Below are 27,631 nucleotides of genomic sequence, written 5' to 3' on the forward strand. Positions count from 1 at the left end.
CGACAAGGCTGTTGGGACAGACCTTAAATGTTAATACTTATAGAAAGGGAAATGTGTTTTAATAGTTGGGTTACATTTCTCTGTTGAAACCAACCATCTAAGAGTTTGAAAGTCTGCAAATTCCCAGTGTCCTGTCTAAGCATTTTGATCTGAGGTGTTCTCATTACAAAGGTGTCTTATAGGGAGGTGCAGATACTACGCATACAGTGTGCTGACTTTTGTGGACAAGTGATTGTTAGGACAGAAGAAATGGGGAAATGAGATTACTGGGAAGAAGGAAGACAAGCTTAACAAGTGACTAAATGTCAGTAAGGACCTAGAAGCCTAATAAACCTGTAAATGTAGGGGATTATTTTTAGGATGGAGAAATTAACACAATGAATTGGGGATAAGAGTTTCTCAGCATCATTCACTGATTTGAGATGAAATTGAGCAATCAAAAAATTCTCATGTGAAAAAAATCCTACCTAAACAACCCAGAAAACAGAAAGCTCTAAGACACACAGAAGAATCAAAAGGATGTTATTACTTAATTACCTGTTCTTTTCTTCTTTTTAAAAGTAAAGTTCTGTACTTAACAGCCAAGACTTACACTTCACATTCAGTCTACTATGCCTGCTTATTTTTACTGACCTTACGGGGACCCAGCAAGTGACAGGTTTTGTCAGAATTGTCTGTGATTTTCTTGAACGTAAGTTCCATAATGGTCACAAATGCCCGATTTAAACATAGCAGGATGTTTCAATTCACATCATAGCACTTAAAATTTTCTGCAAAGCTTGGTACACATAAGATCTGTCAATTTAAACAAATATTCCTCATCTACTTTAACCCCTCCCCAAACTCTCATTGCAACAAGAAATCCTCAGTCCACTCACATAGTTGAATAAAGATTTCACTTATGAAGTAAAACATACATTGATGTCTGAAACACAGAAATGAATGAGCAAGAGAAAGAGTCAGTTTCTGTGGAAAGTAACACACTTTGAAGTGTTTTGTATCGGCCACAACGTGGCCAAACATTTATTATGGGGAATTAATTGACAAGGAGAACAATAGTGACTGACAATGTAAGGAGAGATGCAGCTCTCTCTGCGGCTTCTGGTATGGCCCCTTTAGGGGTGTATCTCAGGGTAGCTGCTAAGAGGTCACAGACACCGTCTAATGTCTAGAACTTCTTTTGCATTTATGCCCCCTACCCCAAGGAAAAAATTATGCTCTAAGGAGTGGTTAAAAATCAAAACTAAAGACAAAGACATGCAAATGCAGTAACTTTCACAATTACCAGAGCTACCACAACTGATGATGCATTTTTTTGTATCATGCTTGTTAAATACATGCAATTCTTAGAATCCATAAAAGTCTATATATAAATCTTAGTATTATTGTGGGGATAATTTTAGACAAGTGTATTGTTAAACATTCTTTTAACAGCTCAATATGAAAAAAAAAGGGCAATGCAAGTGCTGATCTCAGATAAATATTACTTAACCAGCTTTATTTCATTTTCAGATTATTTTACTTAATTTACATGAGATTCTGCAGACTAGGTAATCAGTAATTTTTTAAATTATGTTGACATATATTTTTGGACAAGTCACCATGAAAAATACACTGAATAAAGAAGATTCAGAAATTGAATTGAAATTGGTTGTCTCTCTTTAATTCATCCATCATATCAAACCATTTACATATACCTAGTCATTAAAGATAATTTCTATGTGGCTTGTGATCCACTTTTTAACTGCAAAAATACACAAAAGTAATTAAACCAATTTGAAACAATTATAGAAAAACAATATTCAATAGCTGAGGAGCCAAAAAGTTTTACTGTATCCTAGGGATGCAAAAAATTGTCTAATCAGCAGTCATATTATTCCACATTACATTTATTCCTGCAAGCTAGCCAAGCTCAAATTAATTGTACTGACTAAACTTTTCTTCTTGGAGAAAATTAAAGATATGCTGTTGTCAACACTTGAGCACAACCTTGCCGACACTTAAACGCAGAGAAGGGTGTGACATCCTGCCCTGGCTGCTTCGCGCTAATTAATCACTCTGGTATTTAGGACCATTCAAGCAGACAAATTAATGGAGAATAATTAGTGTATCTTTGTTCCAGCTCGGCTTTGCACACCACACACTCCGAGGGAGAGAGGGGAGTATGTAGAAAGTGAGCCATTAGCATGCACATAGTTTTGCTTCTGTTCAGCAAGTTCTGCAGAGATTAAGAGAAAAGCCAAATTAGCGGTCGTGTGACTGGGGTTAGGACATCTCTCAGCAAAGAAAGCACTCTGTTTGGGTATCAGCTTTCAGAAGCAAGTTGTTAATCCAGATGTTACCTTTCATAAAGAACAAAACACAATTAAAAACCTCCTCCTCCCCCTCTCACCCATGCACACAAAAGGAAAAAAAGAGGGATTGTTCCTTTCCATTACAAAGATTTATCTGCAATTTGGCTATGGGTACCCACTAAAAAGAAATTTCTAAACCTTCAGCTTTCCTTTACAGGACTTATTTGGTCAACATTAACTTTCACTGGGAGCACAAGGGAGAATAAAACAAAGAACATACATCATGTGGTTATTATGGTCAACAGCAACACTTATGGTTACGTGATCACTTTGAACAGAGAATCCATCAGATTTCCGAAAATAACAGATAGTGTCAGATTTATATTTACTGCAAAATAAAAATAACATAAAATCATGAAGTAGCCTAAAATATGAAAAAATAGTGATACCTACCAAAGAGAGCAATGATATTAAGTCCTTGATACAGAAATAATCTAAAAGAAAAAAAAAAGATGTATCCGTACACATTCTATATAACATTTTCTGTTTTTCCAGTATAAAAACTTTTTGTGCCAAATTCCTGTTACCTATTCTTAGATGAGATGATGAGATCTATAAGAATTTTACTACTATCAAGAAGGAGATGATCATTGCTAATTCACTTTGACATCATCTCAAACTTAATGTGATGAATACTGCTTGATGGAACTGAACAGAAAATTAGTGCACTGGCAATTTCTGTGGTAGTTTAAGAGTTATTCTAGACATCATGAGGTTTTAGTCCCTCTGATTGATGCCAAAGTCTAACAGTATGTAACTCATTGCAAGACCAGGACATAAAATATTTCCTCATTGAAGAACACTGTGTTTAGGAAGATTGGTGTAGAAACTTGCTGCTTAGACCCATTTGTAGAGTACATTGCTTACAGGCAAAAATGCACCATGGCTCACAAAGCACAGTGTCTCGAGGGGGTGGGGGTGGGTGAAAAGGGTCAGGGGAAAAAAGATCAAGAAAGACCACACAGTGAGAAAAGCTGACCACATTCAGAAGCTGTATCAATCCTAATCAATCCCATGAAATCTTTTTTCCTTTTTTTTATTGTTGTTGTAAGAACACACAATAATGTGCAGACTATAAAACCATGCCATGTGTGCTTTATTTTGAGCAGCATGAAATAAAAGCAAAGAGAGGGGGAAGGAATCCCACCCAGGTTTTGACACGATATAGGATACTGTTTTAACACAACATTACAGGGCTTCATAAAAATGTGATATTTCTGTTCACGGTGTCCTCGGTTTGTTGGTCGAGGGAGAACAGCTATGAAATCATGAACTCCCACAATTCCTCACTGTGAGGGCAAAAACAGAGCACCTCTCCACAGTTTCCACCAGCACAGAGTTACTGTGTGGTAAGACCAGATGCCATTAGAAACACTGCCATTCTGGGAATGGGTTTCCTCAATCTTTGAAGGTGCATAATCCTCATTAAAGGAAAACCCTGAGCGTAGGAGGGGCAGCGCTGACATCAAGGCACCTGGCCATGACTAAAAGAGCTGGCCCCATATGCGGCTGCTGCTGAGCAGCAGAATGTAATTTAGTCGCACCAGCAGGAGCAGAGGTCAATGATTTTATATTAATGGGGATCACGACAGTTCTAAGCTGTGGCGTGCTTTGAAATAAGTGTTGTACAAGGCAGCAAAGAGGGCTCAGCAGAGGAAATGAGCTGTGTCACTGTCTCCTCATGCCTTGAAGCAAATACAGAAATGTTTAAGTTGCTATAGACTTGAAGCCATAATATTTTATAAACAACAATTACCTGTTTTAATCCAAAAGCTTAATAGCTTGTGAATTATTACAACTTCTGACATAATTCAAATGAAATTTTAAAAAAATTAAAAGCTTGGGGCTTTTAGACTGCGATCTAAACAGAAGCAGAAGTGGAGGAAATGTGATAAATCCTTTAAAAAATCAAATACACTTTGTAATTAATCATTTGCATGCAGGGATTACGGTCACATGACATTAAATCACAATGCATCAGCAAACAATCCGTGTCAATATCACCTAACAAAAATCAGAAATTTAACCAAGCAAAGGGGTCCAAGTTTTGATTAAAAGATCCTCAGGAGTTTTAATATGTACACTTCAGACCTTGAACTAAATTCACATTTAATCAAGCTTCTTTGTGGAGCTATAATGTGAGCTCTTCTGTGGCTTTTTGGGGGATTTAGATCTGGCCTTTCATGTAAGTGCATGACACAGCAATCCTTTACATGGATCAATATGTAACTCAAGGGATACCTGAGGCCCTTAATGAGGTTTTCTGGGTAGGGGTTATTATTATTTTTGTTATTGTATTCCATTGGCACCAACAATGTGGTAGATGCTGTTCAGAGGTGTGGTGGAGACATGATCATCTCAACAAAGAGATCTTGTGAGGGGATATTTGCACGAACCAGAATGAAAAGAGAACAGAGCTGCACCTCCCCTACTAATTCTCAGCAAAATTTAAATTACTCTTCTTTCAGTATTGATCCCAAAGCCTTTTGGTAAGTATTACCAGAGATATCAGAAGCTGAAGTTAGAGTCACAGCCTTGTGGATCGGTTTTGAGATGTTACTCCATGGTGTAAGAAGGCGCAAAGCACAACAGTGGTGGAAAAGTAAAGAAGAGGGAATAATGGTGGCATAGGAAAGAGGATGAGAGATACAAGATAATGACTCAGGAGTCAGGAGTTAGGATTGTGAAGGTTCTCAAAGGCAGTGAGGAGCAGTTTGCATTTTACTGAAGGGTGGGAAAAAAGGGATAATTGACATGGTTGGAGTGATAACCCAAAAAAGATTGAGAAACAATACTTTTAACAGACAGGAAGCTGGGGGGGAGAAAAATGAAACACTCCAACAACTGTGGTAAAAGAAGTCGAACACAACATTAACTAATGAAATGTTAAACATAGAACTGAGAATAAAGGAGTAAAGAGTGAAAATGTGTAGCAGGGTGGGGGAACTGACAGTTATGGAAAAGTCTAAAGGTACAAAACCCACCAAACTGAAAGGAGGTTGGTGACAAAGGCACATCGAAAAAAAATTTTAAAAACTCACATTTTTATGATGTTTTATTGATTTGTGGAGACATATAAAGCAGCAGTAAACCATGGGCAAAGGAGGACTTGTATGCAAGGGTTTAGTCATTATGTTAAAGCACAATTAATAATTAACAACAGCTAAAAATGAAGAGTGCCAAATATAAATAACTGGAATGTAGAAAGGGATACCAAAGGAGTAGGTAGGGAAGTTGCCCAGAGATAAGAAAGCCCCAGTAGTCCCAGTGTCAAATGTGAAGTCACGCTGACCAGCTGACTGGTGAGATCTTTGCACCCTGTGAGGAAAAGTCTTTTATGACTTGGGTACCTCCTTGGTTAGCAGTCACTTTCCCCTCTGGTGGCAGGATCTCCTGGCTGTCAGTGATAGTCTGACTCCTATGACAGCAAGAGCATTGGCAAGAGTTGGACTGGACGCTGGGTGAGCAACAGCAGCTGGATCCTCAGTCATACCTGGGAGAACCACTGGCACAAAACCAAGCTCCTTCTGGTCCCTGCTCTGGGAAAACAGTTCCCTCACCTTACTCTTGGTACAAGCCAAAGCTCTGCCCAGAGCTGGTTGCCTCTGGCCAAGCAGGCAGGCAGAGGATGGAGGCAGAAGGAGCCCAGAAAATGTAGAGCATTGTTTGAGTGAGCTTTTCATTGTCCCCAGGCCAAAAGCTGTAAGTCCTCTGTCTCTATCTCCTAGCAGTGATCTTGAAGGCAATAAAATTTCACTTTCTGTGAGAAGCCTTGTAGGAAGCTGAGGATTGATTTGAGACACAGAGCTTGGCTGGCACTAAATTTTGCAGCTAACCCTTTTAAGCAGGTTTTAAACAAAGTGCAGTATGAGCCTAATATAGGTGTTCATTAACTAATAATAAATTGCAATGGAACGCCATTGACACCTATATGAGCACTAATCGGATTGATGATCACAGCCATTACCAGTGAATGCCAAACGGATTCATGATAATGACACACTGGCTCCAGAGTACATATGTTATGCTGAGAATCACTTACAAAGAAAATCCCAAGAAATAACAAGGTAATTCACTTCTCTCTTCCCTTGATGTGCCTTTTCTACCATCTTCTGGGCTATCACCTACCTCACTTGGGAAGGGATCTGATGCCCTGGAAACCTGTAGAATGACATAAGCTGACTCCCATTGCCTTGGACTGGAGAATGGTGAGCAAAAGATACAAGGGAAAAAATATTAAAGGAACACAGAAAAAAAGTCACTTTATTTCAGTGGCCATTGCCCAACCTGTGCACAAATAAAAGAAATGTTTTAAAATGCTGCTCTTAAAATAAATTATTTAATGAGGGAGAATACCCTTAGAGATGCAGAGGAATGCTTAGTTTGACGACTGTTTGCAATTTTCTGATTTCTGAGTGTCTTGTATTTTAATGTCTTTGTTCTTTAAGCTTGCTTTTCAAGCAATTTTCTATTTAAAGCTATGTTGCAAGTATATGGAAGACGAACATACTACCTCAGACTCAAAATTAACCTGTTCAGCTTTTCAAATTGTAAACTACAGAAAATATTATGTTAAATGATCTGAATATAAAACCAAGTTAATGACCTAAAACTTGTCGCTGCTTCTCTCTTTTTTTCTCTCTGCCTGGCTAGTTGATAAGAGGAAATATTTCCTTCAATAATGAACAGATTTATCATGTTATTTTTATGATGAGTTTTAGTAATACACATATTGCAGGGAACATACAGAAGGCCTGGTCACAGATTAGGGCTGCTCTGCCAAGGCACAGTAGAAACAGAAGAATGATGCCCTCTGTCCCGAAGAATATTTTTTGACAGCTTCCTAGGAGTTCATTTAAATGAATGAGAGCAGTCATCCAAGTAACTTGCTGCTTTTGAAAATTTCAAACAGAATTTGCTAACACCCATTCTAAGTGAGCGTTTTGTAAAATGAATATCATTATAATCCATTAATGACTGAGGGTGGGATCAAGTTCACTCAGGTTAGGCACTTAACTTGAATCTAATTTTAAAGTACCCAGTATACCAATCCTCATTAGTAAGAGCATGCCTAAATTCTCCTACACAGTCACTGGGGAGAAGAAGGGTTTTTTTCCTTCTACTTAAATGAGCCTAAGACCAAAAGACCCTAAGACCAAAAATAATAATTTTCCACAGAAAGGTACAAGATAAGAAATCAATATCCTAGTTCCATGTGATATCAGAGAATTTGATAGATGTTAATGCACAGATAATCCCAATGAGTTAATTGCTTCTGCATGTTAAGGAAAGGCTTAAAAAGAAACCCCAATGTTTCCTGTCAATCTGGCCTGGAAGTCAGATGTGTGAACTCATACCTCGCACTTTTGATCAGGCTAGTACTGGGCGTATAGATATGACACAGGTGTGTGTGATATAGTTATAGAAGAGGTGAGGTCTTAAGCATGGAGTTAGAATCTTATTTTACTTACCAGATATGATTTTTTTTTTCATATAGAATTCACAGTAATTAGGATTTAGAGGCATTCAAGATATAAAGCTTGTCCCACCTAGGTATTTACGGCTAGAGGGCACAATTTCCACCTCAGCTTATTAGAGGAGAAACATAAATGTAAAAAATGAAAACCAACACCCAAAACATCAGGTCCAAAGATGACAAATCCATAATTTCCATCCTTAGAAGCATTGAACAGTACATTCTAGAAGAGACCTTGAGAGGTCAGTCAGCCCACCCCACTCCTCAAAGTGTAGTCAACAAGATGGTCACGACGCTTTTTTCTTTGGATCTTGAAAAGCTTCAAAAGCTTCCCCTAACTTCTCCAGGCAGCCTGGAGAACCTCAATGCTCGATCATCTGCATGACAAGAGAAATTCCATATATGCACACAAATCCTCCTTCACTTAAAACCTCCCTTCAGCGTGTCAGTCCCCAGCAGACAGAACTGCAGGCAGTGTTACCGTCCCAGATGTGTCCTTGTGAAATTCAAGACCCAATTCAAAGGCACCCTGCCCCTGTGCAGACCAGCTTGTACCCCACTCTTCTTCCATCTGCAGGCTTTGATGGGAGTGCACAATCTGTGTCATTCTGTCTCCAGGTCATTGATAAAGACTTGAAACAGGAGCTAGACTGGGAAGGACCCTCAAGGAATTCCGCAAGTGCACTGGTCTCCTGTCAGTACACATTGCTTTTCATGCACCTTAGAGTTTATTCATCAAGACTAGAGTGTCCCAGTTTGGATACAAGGATGTAGTGGAATACTATGGGAAAGCTTTTGTAAAGTGAAGACAGATGGCACCCATCACTTTTTTGTCATCTGCAGTCCTAGACATTTCATTTTAGGAGGCAATCAGTGGGGCCAGAAGCATTTAACCCTTGGTAAATCCTTGTAGATTTTTCTCAGTCACCACCTTCTCATTTGTGGGCCTAGAAAAGTCTTCAAAGAGAACTTGTTCTATGATTTTCCCAGGAATCAAAGTGAAACTGGTTGGTTGGTAGTTAAGCATCAGATAAATTAAAATACTTCCACTCTCTTTAGGATTAAAAAAAAAAAAAAAAAATCAACAGAAATGAAGAAAATGCAACAGTAGACAAGATGCAGTCTTAAAAAACAGTACAAAATGACCTGGTTTCATAGCTTTAGGCTATGGAAGCAACTCCTCTCATCCAGGAAAGTTACATTGTAAAAAATATTTGTTTATACTCCGGCTCATTCAATATGCATATGCAAAATACACATCTTCCTACACAAAACATTCAATTGGAATACTATGGACTTGATCGTCATACATGGTCAAGAGGTTTTCTTGCACATAATAACACTAACAAAGGGCCTTTAAAAGAGTATCAGTTTTAGTGTCACTTTCACAGGGTCTTCTCAGGAAGTCTTTACATAATATGATGAGTTTGAAATTTGGTTTTATTTCAATATATTCACAGTTTCTGTGGCATTACGTTTCTATCATGTTACAGTGTGAGCTCACAGCATTAGGAATCTGCCTCATGATTTGATGTTCAACAATATTTCTGTTTGTGTTACTAGTTCTATTGTCACAATGGAAAATACAGTAGTGACATTAGCCTTAGAAAATTAGGCTTCATTTATCTTAACAAGTGCACCTTAGAGTATAAGAAGCACAAAAACCACAAAGCATCAAATATTCTACTGAGATAATGTATGTCATACATTTTATAGAATTATTTAATAACATTTATTGTTCTTGATGGCACCTTTGTAGAATACTGCTGCCTTAAGAGAAATCTCAAAAAACAGAAAACAGCCAGTATATTTTAATTATGTATATTCTTTATCAAATAATAACATGCATCTACATATTCTTTTAAAAAACAATGTCTAAGTGTCACAGTTTTGTGTGTCTAGTCCTAACTCCTTGCATAAACAACTTCCTGAATTTTTTCAATGGCATGGTTAAATATATGAGCTTGGCTTTTAAGGAGGTGTTTATAATAAAGATCTTGATTCTTTGTGAAATCAAAATCTTAGAGAAATTCATGAGAGATCCTTGCAGCAACCTTAACTCTGGTCTTTCAGTATCAACTAGAACTGTGTTGTGGGATACAAAGCCTGCTGCAGAAAGACTTAAAGAGGTACAGTTGAACACGGCTTTGGGGAGTTTGCAATAGTCTGAATTCTCCCTCTGTGCAAGAGAGTGCTGTCTTACATGTCCTTATCACATACCCTAAGGTTTATTTCCGGTTTTGCTTGTCCCAGGTAAATTAGAATGAGGTAATTCACATTTCCTTTATTCTGTACAAAAAACAGTTGTAAAAGCCTCTGCCTGGAAGTCATGTCTGTGTGATCAGTGTGGTCAGTTCGGGCTGGTACAGTTACCTAGGAAAATTTCTCATTAATTTTAATGTAGATTTAGAGATGAGTTCTAACCAGCCTTGATGATTTAATCTTTGTTTTACAGTTATGGAACAGAAGATATTTTTCCCCCTAGTTTTTACAGAAGGAAGGAACTGTATAGGAAAATAAGTACTGGAGCACCAGTGCATGGCTGAATCCATCTTAAACTTTAATATTAGTTTCCATCTTGAAATACCAAAGCTGAAATATCTATTTTAGTGATCAGTAGGAATCTCAGTGTGGAATTGCTTACTTAAAACATCACTTAAGTCTCTTGACATTGACCAAATATGCCCCCATTAAAATGACATCTCACAAATATTGCTCGATTAAGCAGTAGCAGTAGCTATTTGTTGATGAAAAGATAAATCAGTTTCCTGGGAAAAGTGCCAGTAGATAGCTTGTATACTCTACTTACATACTGGATTCTTGATAGATTTGGTGAAGAAGTCTTCATGTTAGTATAATAAAAGCCTATTATCAGTTCAACAGCAGAAAACTGTTTTCATTCATCAAGAAAATAGCAGGTTCGACACTAGTTGCCTTTTTAAGTGAAAGATTGGACATACACTATGAAAAAATTTCATGCCATTGCAGAGAAGGATAGCACACTCAAACACATCTTTAAATTTAATTCCACTTCTCAATTCAGTTGTCAGCCTCTTTACAGTAAATTACATGGTTACTATTAAAAAGCGTACTTTGACTTGTTCCCAAAGTGATTTTTTTAAAAGTTTGAGAAAATTCTTGTAGCCATTTTGGATTTATGACAAGAGTAAAAGCTAATCCTCGTTCCCTCAACTTCTCTGAACAACATAGGAAAAAAAAAAACACCTAGTTGTGTTTTTTTTTTTTCTCTCCTCATGGGAATAATTCAAAAGTGGAAGAACTGCCAAACTTCAAACTTGTGTCATGGTTAGCGAATATTAGTATTCTCTTCTTATGAAGGCTAAGTGCCAAATTTGACGAGACACCAAGCCCCCTCCACACACATTACATGTCAGTCCCTGCTTTGTAAAAACATGATGTAATAGATAAGAGGAATTGAAAAGTGAATGATGGTAATAAGGCTTGTGATCCAAGGGAGGATAAGAAAATATTAAGAATTCTTTCTAGTATTACAGGCATTTGTCAGACCTTGCCCAGGGAAATACATAACAAATAAAAAGTACCTTGCTACATTTAAAAATTAAATAGGGTAAAGTTATCAGACATTTTTCTCTTCTAAAGAAACATGAAAGAAAGAAAATTTCTTCCTAATGATTCTGCTACATATTTTTTTCAACAAGTTAGGTATGAGAACAACAAATAGCCCTTCATTTTCTCTTTTAATTTCTGAAAAGAAGAAAGCAGATGAAAGAGAGAAGAGACACCTGAGATTATCCTAAAAATTAGTAGGCAAGGGCAATAGATTCATTACTAGTTGAGATATCTCATGGAAACCCTTACATGTAGTTCCAAGGAGAGGAGCCTCACAGTGTTCAGACTTCCAGAACTTTTATTTATTGCATGGGTTCTCCTTGAGCAAGTGCTCACTCTCTACAGATCCACTGGAAGAACTGAGCTTGACCATAAGTGTCTGCATTTTTGACTTTGCACAGACCATTTAAGCTAGGCCTAAGAAGGTTCTTGGGTCTCTCTGTGAGGAGGAAGAGGTTAAATGTTGGTTTCTGGAGCAATTCTAGGTGCATGAAAGAATTTAGCAATTAAATACTAAAGCCCTGGAATATTAACAGTGTTTTAAAGTCAAGAAAACTCCATCAAAACGGAGATTATGACCGTAAACATTTTTGAAGTCTCCTTTAAACAAGCTGTCATGTCTATTCTTGCCTCTTTGCCCATCTTTGAGAAGAAAAGTGACAGCCCTTGCTGGTGCAGGGAGCCAGAGGCAGTGAGACAGCTTTGCTCCACAAATGCTATTAAAGGTGTTTCTTTAGCAGTGAGAATCAGGTGCAAGTTAACATACACAGAATGTCTTTCCTCAGCTATGATTTGTGCAAGCCATTTATGGATAGGAGTAAAAAATGTGATAGCAGCTATACATTACAAAATGGCCTCTGTGGATTAAAATACACACTGATTGTTCCAGCCTAGGGAGTCTTTTAATAGGGAGAATAAAACTAGTTTAAGCAGTGTAAAGAGTGTGTCTGTGATCACAGTGTCAGGTTACTTTTGCATATGATATTACAATTTCATCCTCACTCTAAATAGGGTTCTTAGTTTATGGTGGGCCATGTAAACTACAATCCATCCTCAAGAATTGATCCCTAGCATTCACACTTTTTATTCACACCCTTTAAAACATGCAGAGCAAGGATGAGAAACCTGTGACAGAGTTTAGACAGGACCTGTCTACATTTTCATCCTGGAGGGCTCCCAGCTGCAGCATTTTGTTGATTTGGGGATGCTGCTCCTGGATAGTACTAAGGCAGGTGAGTGAGTGGTAGGCAAGTGCATGTCGTGGAGAAATGTGCCAGGCCCAAACCAAAACAAGGACCACATGTCATCCAAAGTGACTGTATTGCTCTGCAGTGTGGCTTGGTAACCTCCAAGCAGTAGATGTACCCTTTATTTTTATAAGTATACGTTTTGGTCATGCTTTGGCACCAGCAATAGTGACATCTGATTTGTGAGATCTGTAATAAATGCTCCCTATTTTCTTTCCTTTGCTGGAGAGAAAGAAAATCACTACATCTGCTGTCTCAGGACTGCTGACTTAACCATGAGGGGATGGCAAGCCCAGCACCTCTTACTTTTCAGGCAGAAGGAGGAGGCAGAGGGAAGCCTTGTCTGGCTCCTTGGACAATGTCTGCAGTGGTCCAGGAGGCACCATTTCTGCAATCTGGTAAAAATCAGCGGGAAGTCAGGAAAGTTCCAGACCAAACAGCAGGTTCCACACTAAACTAAAGCTTGTAGCTAAATCAATAGAAGCAAGATGAATTAAGAGTGAATGTGCCAAGTTTTTTAACTGATATAATTAAATCAGTTTTTAAATGCATCTTTAGTTACATGGATGAGTTCAGACCAGATCTTGGCCATCTTCTCCCCCTCACATACTTGAAGCCTGAATCCTCCCTGCCAAAGGGGTAATATGATCAAATCTGCATATTCTAATTTTTCAGAGCTTGTAATATGAAAGTCTTTGAGGGTTGGTGGTATTCAGGTGCCCAAGTATCTAAGCTAGTTTAACACTGTTGAATCTAGGCCAAATAAGTGCTTTTAAGTTTTCCCCTTAAGCTCTTTGGGCTTCAGTTTTCCCATTTCTGAAATCAGAGTTTTGAAATCAAGATTTATGGTGGGAGAAAAATATCAGCTGCCTCTCACACAGAGATGTTTTCTGCTCTCACTAAACTGCCATGAATCTTAATTCTGAGCAAGGGGCTTTGAGATCCTCACAGCTGAGGATCACTGTTTTAGCACCTTCTGCAAGCTGAAGGGGGGAAAAAACACCCTCAGTACTGTCATTTCAAACCAGTCTATAACATTTCCCTAAGAAGCTATTTGGGATGTAAAATTGTATCACACCGAACCACATCAGCCATCTTTCAGTGAAAGACAAGAACAATTCACTATTTAAAATATAAGTATTAATGTTTTAACAAGCATAGATCTTTGTCTTTAATTTTGTGAATGAACAGATAAATAATTAAGCAAGAAACAAAGCTTAAAATATTATTTGCAGAACTAGCTCTATCTTTCCCAGCTCAGTGACTTTTCCCAGTGTTTTTATCAGACATATTTGTTTCGTGAAAATGTAATGTAGCTCTTCTTTAAAATACATCTACAAGACACATGAGAGTGTCAGATCTCAGCAGGGAACTAAATTTTAATTCTGGTTTTGCCCCATCAGTATGAAACATATAAATTTTTTTGTTTTATCATTTTACATATCTGGTTTATTTTGCTTGCTTGGAACCCTCACTCTCCCCTAACATCTCAGATTCTGTAAATAATCACTTTTTGGGCTTTCAGCACAGTTTTCTCTCATTTAAAACATATACAGAATAAAAAAGCTCAAACTAAAAAAAAAAAAAAAAAAAAAAAAAAAAAAAAAAAAAAAAAAGGAAAGGAAACCCGGGGGGGAAGGGAAGGTATTTTTGTATTTTTCCAGGATATTCCCATATTCCCTGAGCTGCAAATATTTATTTTTGGCGTAGCATACACAGAGAGAGAGAATAGCTACCTCTCACCTGCCTTGAGCACTGCCCTGTGAGCACACAGCCAGGGTGACAAGGCAGACCTTGGCTGGGGGCACCCAGCAGCAGGAACATGCCAAGATGCTGTTAGTGGGCTATACAGAGAATTCATTTTCAGGTGATCACCTCTGGGTATTCACCTGAGGACAGATCTTGTAGGGTGTTGAAGATTCTGGCACCAATCCAGAAAATCATTTATACCCATGAGGAGAGTGCCCGAGTTGAGCAAGCATTTCTGTCCTTTCCTTGATTCAGCTCAGATGGTATTCAGCTCAGTATTACTTTTCAATAACTTTTTATTCTGTACCTGATGAGAATGACCTTCACTCATCACTCATGTGTTTGTTGCTTAGGGTCAGAAAGAGGATCAGACAAGAAGGCTTTCTCTCACTTTTGATTTCAAGGGAGAGGGAGAAAAGTCCACTTTTTCCTTTTTTTGAGATCTAGTACATTACAAGCAACAAGAATGCAGTTTGTGCACTGTCTGTTGCAACCTCTCCTCTCTTGTCACTGAAATCCCTCAAACATGTCTGCTAATCCTTGGAAACTGGAAATATTATTTCTTCATATGTGCGAAATCAAGGAAGGTGAATGTTTTAGGAAACTGTAGTGATTGCCTTGGAAATAATAATAATAAAACCACTTAAAAATTCAAGCTTGCAGTCTTTCCTTTCTCAGAAAGAAACATCCACTGTCCAGTACTCTGATGCTTAATTGCAATCCACAGAACAGTGTTGAAAAGAGGAGAGAGGCCACATTGCAGTCCCTTGAGTGTTCTCTGTATGCTACAATTAAGTTCCTCCATGCATCTCTTTTGTTTTCCCTTTCTTATGTCCTTTCCAGGCAAAAACACTTTGTCCTGAGGGATGGGTTTATATTTTTTTTTGTTCTAATTATCTGAAGTAGAACATGTAAAAGTCATTATTTTACACTGTACAAAATAAATCCTGTTTTCCTTATTTATTTATGGCTAGAGAAAAGTTTTGGCTGAAGTTAAAAATAAGTCAATTTACCTGCAAGGCAATTAAAGTCCTATTTATTTCTGAGTCACAAATATCATTGGTTCTGATATTAAATCAGTAAATAAAAAACTATATGGCATGAGGCTAGGGAGAGAGACAGCATTAGCAGTCATTTAGTGCGAACACAGTAAGAGCTGAACAATCTGATGCTTGGGCAGTGCTGAACTCAAGGAAAATGCAGCACTGGCTCTCTCTGTTACTTTTTTCACCTTTTTGTCTGTGATGGATATATAATAATTATATTTTGCCAGAATGCCAGTGGAAATGGAAGTGCTGTTGCTAATGTAGAGGCTGTAAAGCCATCAGAGGAGCTTTAAGCAAATGTTATCTGTTTTACTGAAGAAATCAATTACACACAGATTGCTTAAACCAGTGACAGGCATAGTAAGGAGTAAAATCTGTTAAGCAGAAAATGTACAGCCGTTAACGTGTACAGATTTACATGTTCTATGATAGAACTATTCAAGAATTTCAGATTAAAAGAAATCAAAGAAAAAGAGAAAAATAAGAGAAAGTCTAGGAAAAAAAGTAAAATGTGCTTTTTAATGTTCATGTCTATATCTTATGCAGCTGAGAGGCTTCACCTTTCTTCACCTCCTCCTTCGTTGGCATAGAAAAGAGCTGGTCAAGACTACACTACCTAGATGGGCAGTTTTGAGGGATCTGGTCTTTGACATTGGTCAGTTGTTAATGGTCTGTCCAAGTTTGGAATATGTTGGTAATTTCCCTACATTATTCGCACTCTGCCATTTCAGGGTATTGCTTTGGTTGAGAAAAAAATTTAAAAGTACTTAGGCTTCTGCATTTAATCATATTATCATCTCATTGTTTCTGGGTACAAAACAATTTCTTTTAATTCTGAAAGAATGATTTATAAGATGATATGCATGTTAGCACATATTAACAATTACAGCAAAGAATGTATTGAAATTGCCTGCCACATAATCATTTATCTTTTACTCACAGAAGAATGTTTGCAAATGGGTGTGTTAGATGGAGCCACTTTGCATCCATATTTTTATATTTAGGAATGGCAAGATGATATCTCTACAGCTTGGGAGAAAGCAGCATGTAACTGCACACTCAAAACCAGAACTACTGAAAAATTAGCCACTGCTTCTGTAAGTATTGGCCTTAATCATTCATAAAGTGAAGAAAATATGTAGTCAAAACTCCTTTGACAAAAAAATCCCTAGTCAGATCTGCCTCTGTCTTGGCTTTTGCACTGCTGATACTTAGAGCATTAAACATCCTTACAGAGAATATCACTGTTCAAAAGGACTGTCAAGCCTGTTAATTACTCAGGTGGAGTTAGCATACAGCTCATTAAACCATGTCAAAACTTTCAGTCCTTCTCCACTACATCAGTCCCTTTAGAGGCTCTCACATCAGGATAATTTGATTCTTAAAAATACATTAATTCAGATCATACATTACACCAACAAATTATTCCACTTCCTTTGTAAAACAGGTCTGATCCAACCAGAAAGTCTATTGCAGCAAAGACAGCTGCTGTAATTAATATGTAGTGGGTGTGTCTGGTGCAGGCAAGGAGTGTTCGCAAGCTGTACTCCAGTGTAGTGCTTACAGAATGGTTATTGGCAGACCTTTTGAAAAAATATATTTCTTGCAGTAGAAATACAAAAATATGAAAGGTTTATTACACTTGTACAAAATATTCACAAATCCATAGTCTAAACCTTGGCTGTGTGGGTTATGGTTTTACCTCAATTTTGCTCCACAACAGTGGAAATTCTGAGAAAAAAATTAAAGGGGAGGTTCCCCCCCTTTAATCCAATTATCTGAGTTATCAAAACCTTTTCCCTTCAGCAAAAAGCCATTAAAAAAAAAAAAAAAAAAAAAAAAAAAAAAGAGTTAATATAAGTCTTCAGAAGTTGGTTGGTGATTTAGAAACTTATATCTCACTATCAGAGGTACTCCTGATACTCACAAACCTAAACTATATTTAATTAGAGACCACTTCAAATCCCACCCTTCCAGGAGAAGCTCCAGATATTTTGACAAGAGTCTGCATCCTGCTATGGTTCAAGTTATATCTGAAAAATCTAGAGAGGCAATTGAAAAAAACTACACTGGAGAAAAGCTCCAAAGGTGTCTGTGTCGAAAATATTTGTAAAATGTTTGTTAGGGTTAGTTACAGTCATCTTTTTTTTTTTTTTTTTTTTTTTTTTTTTTTTTTTTTTAATTTTAGCGAGGTACATTTGACCTGGTGAGTAAACCGGCTGCGACTGGCTTTCATCTAATGTCTGCAAACCAGAGCACAAAAATCTGGTTTGAACTCAAGCCATTTGGGTTCATGGCACTTTATATATCCTCATCCAATGCAATCAGAATCGATTTACAGGAGTATGAGATTTTTCTTATGGATATAATTGCATTTGGATATAGTTTGTGAAGACTCCTCTTTTAATCAGGGAATTAACTGAAATTTTTATTATTTCAATTTGCTGAAGAGAAACTAAAGAATGTGACAGCAGGGAAATATTTTGCAGGGGTAAGCAGGCTAGTTAGTGTAAGACTAGCTGCAAGTTTTAGAAAGAGGACGTGATTTTGCTCATTATGTTCAGTCACTCCAATTGGCTTTAGCAGAAAATCGTTGCATGGAATGTCTCGCTAGATCAGCACAAAGTTTACAAGATCTATGACTGAGAAGCAATCATCCACCACTGAGGAAGACCTAACTCTGTTAAACACATTTCTAAAATGACACTTCCAAAATAAATTTCAGCTGTTGATGAATGAAAGCCATCATCACGGTTTTAAAGTTTAGTTTGTTGTTTTTAAATGTGCACTCCACAGGAGTCAAACGTTCATTCTTACTCCGCCTTGCTGGGGAAAAAGACAAAATTGGAACAAAATGTAGAGGACAATTAAACATGCAGAACACTTTCTCCTCCAAAATCCTCACATTGGTAATACTACAATAATCTTCAAATTTATCACACCAGACCTCCAAGTGTGATAATGCATCTTTAAAATACAAACTTCAAGCTAAAATATTAAACATGTGTTTCCTCCTCCTATAGGATAAGTGCTGAAATGTCACACACTATTGGGGAAAATGACCCGTAAGTGTTTTTTTCCCTCCTACTGGAGCAGTTAGTGTGGCGTGCAGTGAACCAAATCAACAATGTGATTCAAGCTGTCTCTGCAGCGTCATGGTGAAAGAAAGGATAAACTATAAAAACTACCCTCCTACAGCTCTTAGTTCTTGCTTCCCACACTTTAACATCTTCTGTCACCCCTGGCGCTGTTACTGACCCATACTAAGCTAAACTAAAGGATGATAAGTTTGCTGCCTTTGCCCTTGTCCTAAGGGGCTGCACATTATCCTATCAAGCATCAGAAGCCATTTCTGTGGGATATTTGTCAACCTAAGAAGTCCTTTTAGAACAAATGAAATGGGCAGCGAATTACAAAAATGTCATCCTCTAAAGGAAATGGATGAAGGCTTTTGTTCTCCAATAATAAATAGATGCCATAGGCTTATAACACTATTTTTGTATTACATTTGACAGGGTTACTATTTCCAGTTCATTAAGGAAACAGCTTGAAAACTATTTTTTCATATGCTTCTCAAAATAATGTTTTCCCAGTAATAAATATAAGCAATAGCTCACATAACAACTTCAACAAGAAGATTTGTTTCAAGGTATTTGTATTAGGGATTACTATATACCAAAAGGTAAGTTTTAAATACATATTTTTTCAGCATATATAGATGCTTATTTAACAGACAGATAATAAGCACATAAGTATTAGTGCCTCATCCTGATTTTTTTAAAAAATATTTTAAGATTGTTTTTTAATTTATCTTTTGCTAGACCAATATTCTTGTGCACGAAGATCTTATGGAACATCATGATATATACTCCATAGGCTAAGGTCAGTCAAAGGAATAATAACTCACTTCCTTAAAAGAATGCTTCAAAGTAAACCTTCTATGTTTAATAGCAGTAAACAGAGGTCAGGATGACACTCTCCCAGGCCTGAGAATAAAGCCTGTGTGTTAATATTCTCCAAGAATTACAGCGGAATTTCTGGGTGACAAAATGTTTGCCAAACTGGGTACCTGACAAAATATTTTACAGTGCTATGAATGTCAGACATCTGGATTTTTACATAAAGCTAAACTGAGACACACATGTAGAAATACATATAATGCTACTTCAAGAGTCTCCTTCGTTATTAAATATTGTGCTAAAATGCTTCTAAGAGGATTAATAATTATTCTGGCACACAGAAAGTTCTTTCTGAAGATACTAGCTGACTGAAAATTAAGTGATATATGATATATTGACACAAGTGAACTTAACTGCTATGTCAGTCATAATATTTAATGTGTAAGGTGTATTTCTCTCATCATCCCCTAATCAATTATTAAGGGAAAATTTTATTTACATCAAAGTGCTATAGTATTTCTTATGTTTACAGCTTATTTTTGCCTGCAAAATAGTCTCTCAACTACGGTACTGCTTGCTGACACTAGTTATTACTGATTACAAGTGAACATTTTATTAATAAGAAGAGCTCAAAATTGATTATGTAGGAAGATAAATCAGTAAACCAGACCATTAACTGGTACCTTGCTTTGTAACTATTTCACTAATTCCAGACTAATTATATTCAGGTCTTTATTAGTTAGATATTTTCACAAAGTAAGCTGGACATGGACCAAATGTAGGGTGAGCAGTAAAGAATATATTGATGAATGCACTCCTTCCTTGTAGTGTATTTTTCAGGACACACACCAGTGCACATTTCAGATTAGACTCCATCCCTTAGTTATTAGTCAGGAAGAGATGGTAAACTTTGTGATGAACAGCTCCCGGCAGCCCAGTACATTCCCCTTCTCCCCCTGCACACCGGAGCTGTGCTCTTTCATGCATGGCCTCCCCTTTGCAGGTGAGGAACTCAGACTCTTTGAGACCTAAAACTGTGGGATCCTGCTTCTAGGAGTGGGGCTGAGAGAGTTCAGCTCTCCCTTAAGTTGGGGCAGGCAGAATTACTCCTGGGTTCAGGCTGAGCTGATGAATGAATTTCTTCTGCTGAAACAGAAATGACAGCAGGTTTTTTTTAACAAGGATGAAATTATTTCTTCCGCTGAAACAGAAATGACAGAGTTTTTTTAAAGAATGATAAAATATTTAACTAGACAAAAATGCTTTAAGTGGAAAGCAAAGTTTGACATGCTATTTCCAAAATACTTAGCTTCTAGGCAGGTTTAGGGAGTCTTGAAAAAGCAGGTTAGACTTAGAAAATTCTGTAATGAAAGGGGACACTGGTAGAAGTCCTTAATTTAGACAAGGCAGATCTTGCATTAAATTTCTTCCCCTGCCTAACGTGATAAAGTGAAAAATTTCTTTCCCTCTAGGATTCAAACTGGAATGTCAACAGTGAAATAAAAATAACCTATACCCATGGCTATGGCATTTTTTGGGGGACGCTGGAGATCGTTCATTTAAAACCCCTCAGAAAGAGCAGAGAACAGCCCCATTTATTCTGCAAGTGCACTGTGTAACCCTGCACTGCGTAACCCTGCGCTGTGTAGCCCTGGTGTCAGAGGAATCACCAGCTCTGGTGAGGATAGGCAACAAACACCGTCTTTTATTTCCTCATAACATTTCACTTTTTTCAATATCAAACCAAGCTACCAAAGAAAGTGGTGTTATTATTGCATAATGTGACTTAATCTGGGAAGAAAAATATGCCTTTCTTCCATGTTATCATCCTTATCTTTAAGTGGGAGCCCTGTGAAACCATGTTTCAAAGGGATTTTTGTAGATCCTGTATTTTCTGGGGCAAGGCTGCTTTCAGTGTTAATAAGAATTCCATAAAGGCATGAAAGAGAATGTTAACTTTACAAAAAGGTTAAAACTTTCAGAATGTGCTATCTGAATTATCTTATGAAGAATATTATGTCATGTTAAAGGTTATTAGTAGTGTAGAGATCAGAATTTCAGGATGCTCAGATCCTGGGTTTTTTTCTGAAATACTGATCTTCCTGGAGCTCTTACGGATTTCAGGGTAGATGCCAGCCCTCTTCACCTGTGAAATCTAGGCCCTACTGGGATTTAGCTGCCAAAAAGGTATTTTAGCAGATAACTTTAACACACCCAGTTTTGAAAAAATCTGTCTGATTTTTTAGCATTCATCACCACTTCTCTAAAGAGTTTGGGAGTATTACTGTATGCTGTCGAACAGCTGCTGCATTTCACTCCAGGCATGTATGAAGTGTTCACCATACAGTTTTTCATACCAATTTGCTAGGTTTGCATAGCACTCTGGGATCCTGTAGATGAAAGGAACTGCATCGAGGTTAGATTACTGTTACAGTGAAACCCATCCTAACAGGCACGAGCTAACCTAAATCACCAGTCCAAACACACAGTAAAATTTCAGCTTCTGCAAAGAGTTCCCTTATATTAGTTCTGCTATATTATGTGACTACCTGTTGTAATGGCCAAATTAATACCAGACCCTTTGGTGTCTGATAAGAGGCTTTTAGTTTGGATCATCATGAAGCCATGAACAGATGCAGAACCAGGAGAAGAATGCCTGGTGCTACAAGCCTGGCTTCATGAACAGTTGCAGAACAGCTTTTCTGAAAGTAGAGCTGCAATAATATTAGGCAAGTCTGAATTTTTTTACAGGCAAAGTTTAATATGAACTCTCCAAGGAAAACAACCTCAACAGTAAACATGAAAAGCCATTTGAAGAGATATTGTTATTTTACTCTGCTGATCTTACAGTTTCTGTTACAATGGGCCTTAAAATGCCAGCTGTAATCTCAGAGTCAGCTTCAGTGGCTGCCCAAGTTACAACACACGCTGATAGAAAGACAGACAGACACACAAGAGCTCTCACAACCAGTAAAAATCAAAGTCTTGGGGAGTTTAAAGAGTGCACTCACACCTACCCATAGAGTCCTCACACTTACAGGTTTTAAAGGTATTACCATGTCCTGTGGTTTTACCTTCTTTACCTATGGACCCACATTGCAGGGTAGATCCTCACTAAATAAAAATGTGCAGCTGCTGAAAATAAACACACACGTGCACGCGCACACATGGCTATTTTTCTAAATGTTATAGCTAATGCAGGATAATAGGTACTATTTTTAACTAAAGAGGGAAACAGAAACCAAAAGTCAGAATTTACTTGTAAAAACATGATCCATGAAAGATAATAAACCTTTCAAAACTGACACACTTAACTTTGTGAAACCAGAATAATAAAAATAGCAATAGTAATAATAATGAATTTGCAGTCTTACTTTGCTTTCAAGCTTAAAGATTTTAATATGCTTGATAAACACTAAATATCTGAGCAGTGCAAGTCTTCCAGATAAATAAATGAAGACCGAGACCACAAGTCAGACTAAGGAGTAGGGCTCAAAAATTCCCCTTTACTCTTGTGCAGTTCTATTGCACAGTTTTCTTCAAATTGAAGTAATTCATTCCTCTCCAAAGAAGAGCTCAAAATTGCAAAGGATTAGTTTATGGTAATGGTTTAGTTGAACAACAAAACATTTGCCCACATTAAGAGCATCTGAGAACAACTGGTCTTCATCATAGATGATGGTCATGCCTCTTCACAACTTGTTTGGAAAAAGGGTGAAACTAATTTATATCACTTCAGCAAGCAAGCAGTAAAATGTTTTTCTTGGCTACTGATTCATGTATGCTGCAGCCGTGTGACATGTATAAAAGTGGGAAACGTTTCCTTCCTCCTAATTCCTTTCACATCCCCAGATTACCGGAGGGTAATGACTATGCCATGAAATCAAAGTCAGTTCTCATCAATTTCAATGAACACTTTTACAAAGAGTGAGCCTGGTCCAAGAACTGCCGTATTCATTTACCAAGACACCTATGAGCTAATATTTTGAGGAACCTGTGAATTCCATCCGCTATTTTCAACATAAAGTGAAACTTGACTAAAAGTGAGCATTTCACAGCATTTGTCACATGAGTCTAAAAGTGCAATTTTAATGCTACCAGACAAGGGAGAAACATCTACCACCTCACAGAATGTGTAAGTTAAAGAAATAGACATTATTCCAAGGATGCCATAAATGGCATGATGCTTACAGACTCAGTAAGAAAACATATTATTGACATTTGATAATCCAAATCTGTTTTTTTATGTGGCTCTATCGGTGGAAACAAAAAATACAGAGAATTCAAGAAAACCCAGTGCACTAGGCAAAGTATGTATGCTCAGCTGTGTTCCCCTAATGTTGCCACACGTTGTTTTTCTCACAGTAACTCAATGCCACAGGGCTGTTGGCATAGAAAGGTCTCGGTTTAATCAGCACAGAACATCCAAACAAGTCTTAATCATATACATTACATGAGATAAACATTTACAGAATTAATATTGATGTTGCCTATGTTAGCAAGAAAACCTGTCAATTTGGGAGGAACGTACAAGTACAATAAAAGTAACAAATGGTCTAGAGCCCCCACATGACTGAACCACTGACCTTGCTACCACAATTGAGTGCACTCTTTTCCTCTGGTGGTGTGCCTCTTACAAGTACCGAACAAAGACGCCTTCTCTGTAGTAAAGGAATTCAGGACTAGTTTCTTAAAAAACTTGGTTTTCCCATTTTAGGTTGTTGTTGAGTTGCCTTAAATACTTAGAGTGATATAGAAGATATATTCTTTCCAAAAATATTTCAGGAAAATATGATTTTTATTTCTGTCCCTTTCATTGATTTATCCTAATTTTTCCTGTTAGGATAACAAAGTTAAACCAAGACAGAAATATATTTATTGAGGATCATGAATAGTTTGAATTTCTTCCAAAAGGTTTTGCAGTGGTTCACCTACTCTTACCAGGGTATCCAAGCACAGGCTATTGACATAGGAATCATACTCCTAGAAACAGTGATTATTTAGAGGCTGGAAAGCATTACATTTGCTGAAGCACAGTGAATGTACTAGAGCTGACAGTAGCAGAGACCTCCAGGCACAGGGGACATCCAATACTTTAGCTTAGAGCAGGAATGTGCTTCTGAAGTGTATCTCCTAACTTCTCCACTTACTGCATTTCAGCTTGCATCATGGAGAGGTCTAACAATGCCCGTGCAGCTTTCCAAGTAAACTGGCAGCACACAGCTCTCTGCTTCTACTCCTGCTGGATGTTGGGCTCACAAGAGCAGATGAGAAGTAGCACATATTGAAAACTTTGCAGGGTATACACTACAGAAAGTCATGTTTTCAGCATCAACAATTTCACTCCACAGGTCTGTTCTTACCAGGCTATGCTACTTGCTAATGGCAACTTCGCTGCTGTGAGCCGCAGCCGCTCCTGCCGCGCATTCCCTCCCCTGATGTGCTTTACCTCCTTGAAAATATATGCAGGGAAAGGACTGAGAGAAGAAGTCAAATAACTTCAAAGGAAAATTAACCACAAGTTTCAACTCATTATCTCCTTTATTTCTAAGGTACAACACGGTTAAAGCATTTCATTTCAATACCTACCCACTGATAACAGAGAAATAGTATAAATGAGCAGAAAACAACAGGAGAATGGTTAGGAGATCTATGTGCTGTGTAACAGCACAACTACTTTTTCTTTTCATTTCTTTTCCCACTCACCCTCTCTCCTGCTAGTGGTTTTTCACCAAATCACTTATCTCCAAACTCAATGGGCTTTGGGTTGATGCTGTTGTAGCCTTCACACCTATGAAGTGCTAGTAATTCTTTTGGAGATCACCCAGAATCTACAAGGTCCCAATTCCTTCAGCCTCCAGACCCAGCTCTGATTTTAGTTTCCTCCTGACCCAATTAGTTAATTGACTTTAATTCAGTACAGAACCTTCAGTCAGAACCTGCATACTTGCTGTGGGCCACATTCCTACAAAGATAAAATGGAGAAAGGTGAATTTCTATCACAGTACACACACTGCTTAGTGCAAAAGAGTGCCATATACATTAACATTTATTTTTCTTATTAGTCTAGTGTGATAGATAGCAACTCACATTGGCTTTAGTGGAGTTACTCTAATTCACACAGGAGTAAATTTGGACCATAGGGACAATATTAAATGTGACCTTAATCTGATTTGGTCACAATATATAAGATAATATGTTTTTATTTTAAACTGATATTATAGTGCTCATCAATTACAAAGGTCATCAAAGTATTATGATACCAAAATCTTTATTAATATCAAGCAATAGCATATAAGTATTTAAACTGAGGGAAAAAAACCAGATTGCTTCCAGTTACTGATGACCTGAGAGGTTATTTTCTATAGCAAAGAATAAGCAATGGCTCTGTTGCCCTGTAAAGAACTACTAGTCTCATAAAACCATTTCAGGACTCCTTTGTGCATATTCTACCTACCAAAGCCTAATTCTGTCCATCTCCAAACCCCTCTCCCTACACACCCAATGTCCAGACTGTTCTCTGGATCTGCTTGTAATACTGTAATTCATTCAGCTTCAACATTCAACAATGTGCACTTATGTAATTTGAAGGGAAAGAGAGAAGAGGGAAGAGAGGTGCCTTCTTCTGATGTAGGAGAAAATTCTCTCCTTTTTCTAATGGATGGGCAATAAAAGACTTGGGAAGGCAGTCCAGTGGGATCAGAAAAAAAACACACAAAAAACCAAACAAACATTGGAAAAATGCATCCAAACAATACACTGTAATAAATAATGGAAATTAAGGTGAAGGAGGAAATTGGAAAAGTTTGGTGGTTTTTGGTTTTTGTGGGGTTTTTTTTGGTTTGTTTGTTTGTTTTGTTTTCATTTTTTGTTGTTTGGTTTGGTTTTTTTAAATTTTATTTTTATGTAACATTAACTCTGTATAAATTAAAAATTACTCTTTTATGTAATGCGTATACCTATGATATATGTATGCATTATAGATAGAGGAATAGGTGTTGACACGAAGACTGTCAGGTTTTCTTGATCCACCACATTATCAATGAAATCTATTACTATTAAACATTCACAATCACATGCAGACACATACACATATATCCAAACATTTGCATTCGTGCCAATATGCACACAATTATACACGAACACTACAACATTATCTCTGTGAGGATACAGCCCTACAAATATGCTGCAGGATTCACACAGAGCCACACAGTGCTGGAATTATGAAAAGCAGCAGAAGGTGGACCAGCTCTCCTTCCAGGGAAGTCCGTGGGTAAAAAACCTCAATGAACTCCACGGGATCAGAGCATTTAACAGGGCGTACTGGTCACATCCAAACAGCTTACCCATAAAGTGTATGTATGCATAAACCATGTACTTCTTTTGTGCCAGAGGAATGCACATCTGCATATTGCTACATAAATCTTAAACACAGAAAATATATGCTATGGCTATAAAAATTCAGTATGCTAGAACTCAATGGGATGCTTACATTAGTGCAGATGAGGTGGGTATTGTCTGAGCTTTTGTGTGGTTTTTGCTCTACAACAGGCAAAAGACTGACTGAGCTTCCCTCTCAAGATTTTCTGGTTTTTTACCTAAATAGGGTGTTGGGATGAGTACTGAACCTGCACCAAACTGTGGAAAAAAACCCTCTTCAATCAACAAGTTCAGTATTTTCATAATTTTCATGTCATTGTAGGTGATAAAATATACACAGCGTTCTCTTTGGACCTGTAAAAGGCTTTTCCCCTTGCTACAGCTCTAAAGCTTATTTTACATTATAATACTTCATATAGTAGCTTGTCCAGCTTCTTTTCATCTCTGTGTTTCCCCTCTTGTCTTTCTTTCTCTTTTTCTTAAGTATTGTATTACATGAAATTCAGTCCTTATTTGGCAGGATTTTATGCAGTCTGTGGTGAGAGCTGAATTCTGAAAATATTCAGGAAACACTGGCTAAGTGGGGAAATTTATTTGCCTGAGCCAGAGATAACATCTTTCTTAGACTTCTTTTTGAAACACTGGCACTTGTCAAGCAGAATTCTCCTGTTCCCCCTTTCCTCTCTCTCTCATAAACACACACGTGCACACTTATTAAGGATGCAGCAGAACTTAGCCAACACTATACGCTGGAGTTTTTTTATGCATTCTGTTTCTACATCCAGTAGGAAGGAAAAAAAAAAAAAAAAGGAAAAAAGAAGAAATCAGAGATGTTAGAAAAAACACAACATATCTTTTCCCATTTCCAGAACATTCAGCCCTTCTCATC

The sequence above is a fragment of the Hirundo rustica genome, chromosome 3, assembly GCF_015227805.2.
Source record: "Hirundo rustica isolate bHirRus1 chromosome 3, bHirRus1.pri.v3, whole genome shotgun sequence".
Lineage (NCBI taxonomy): Eukaryota > Metazoa > Chordata > Aves > Passeriformes > Hirundinidae > Hirundo > Hirundo rustica.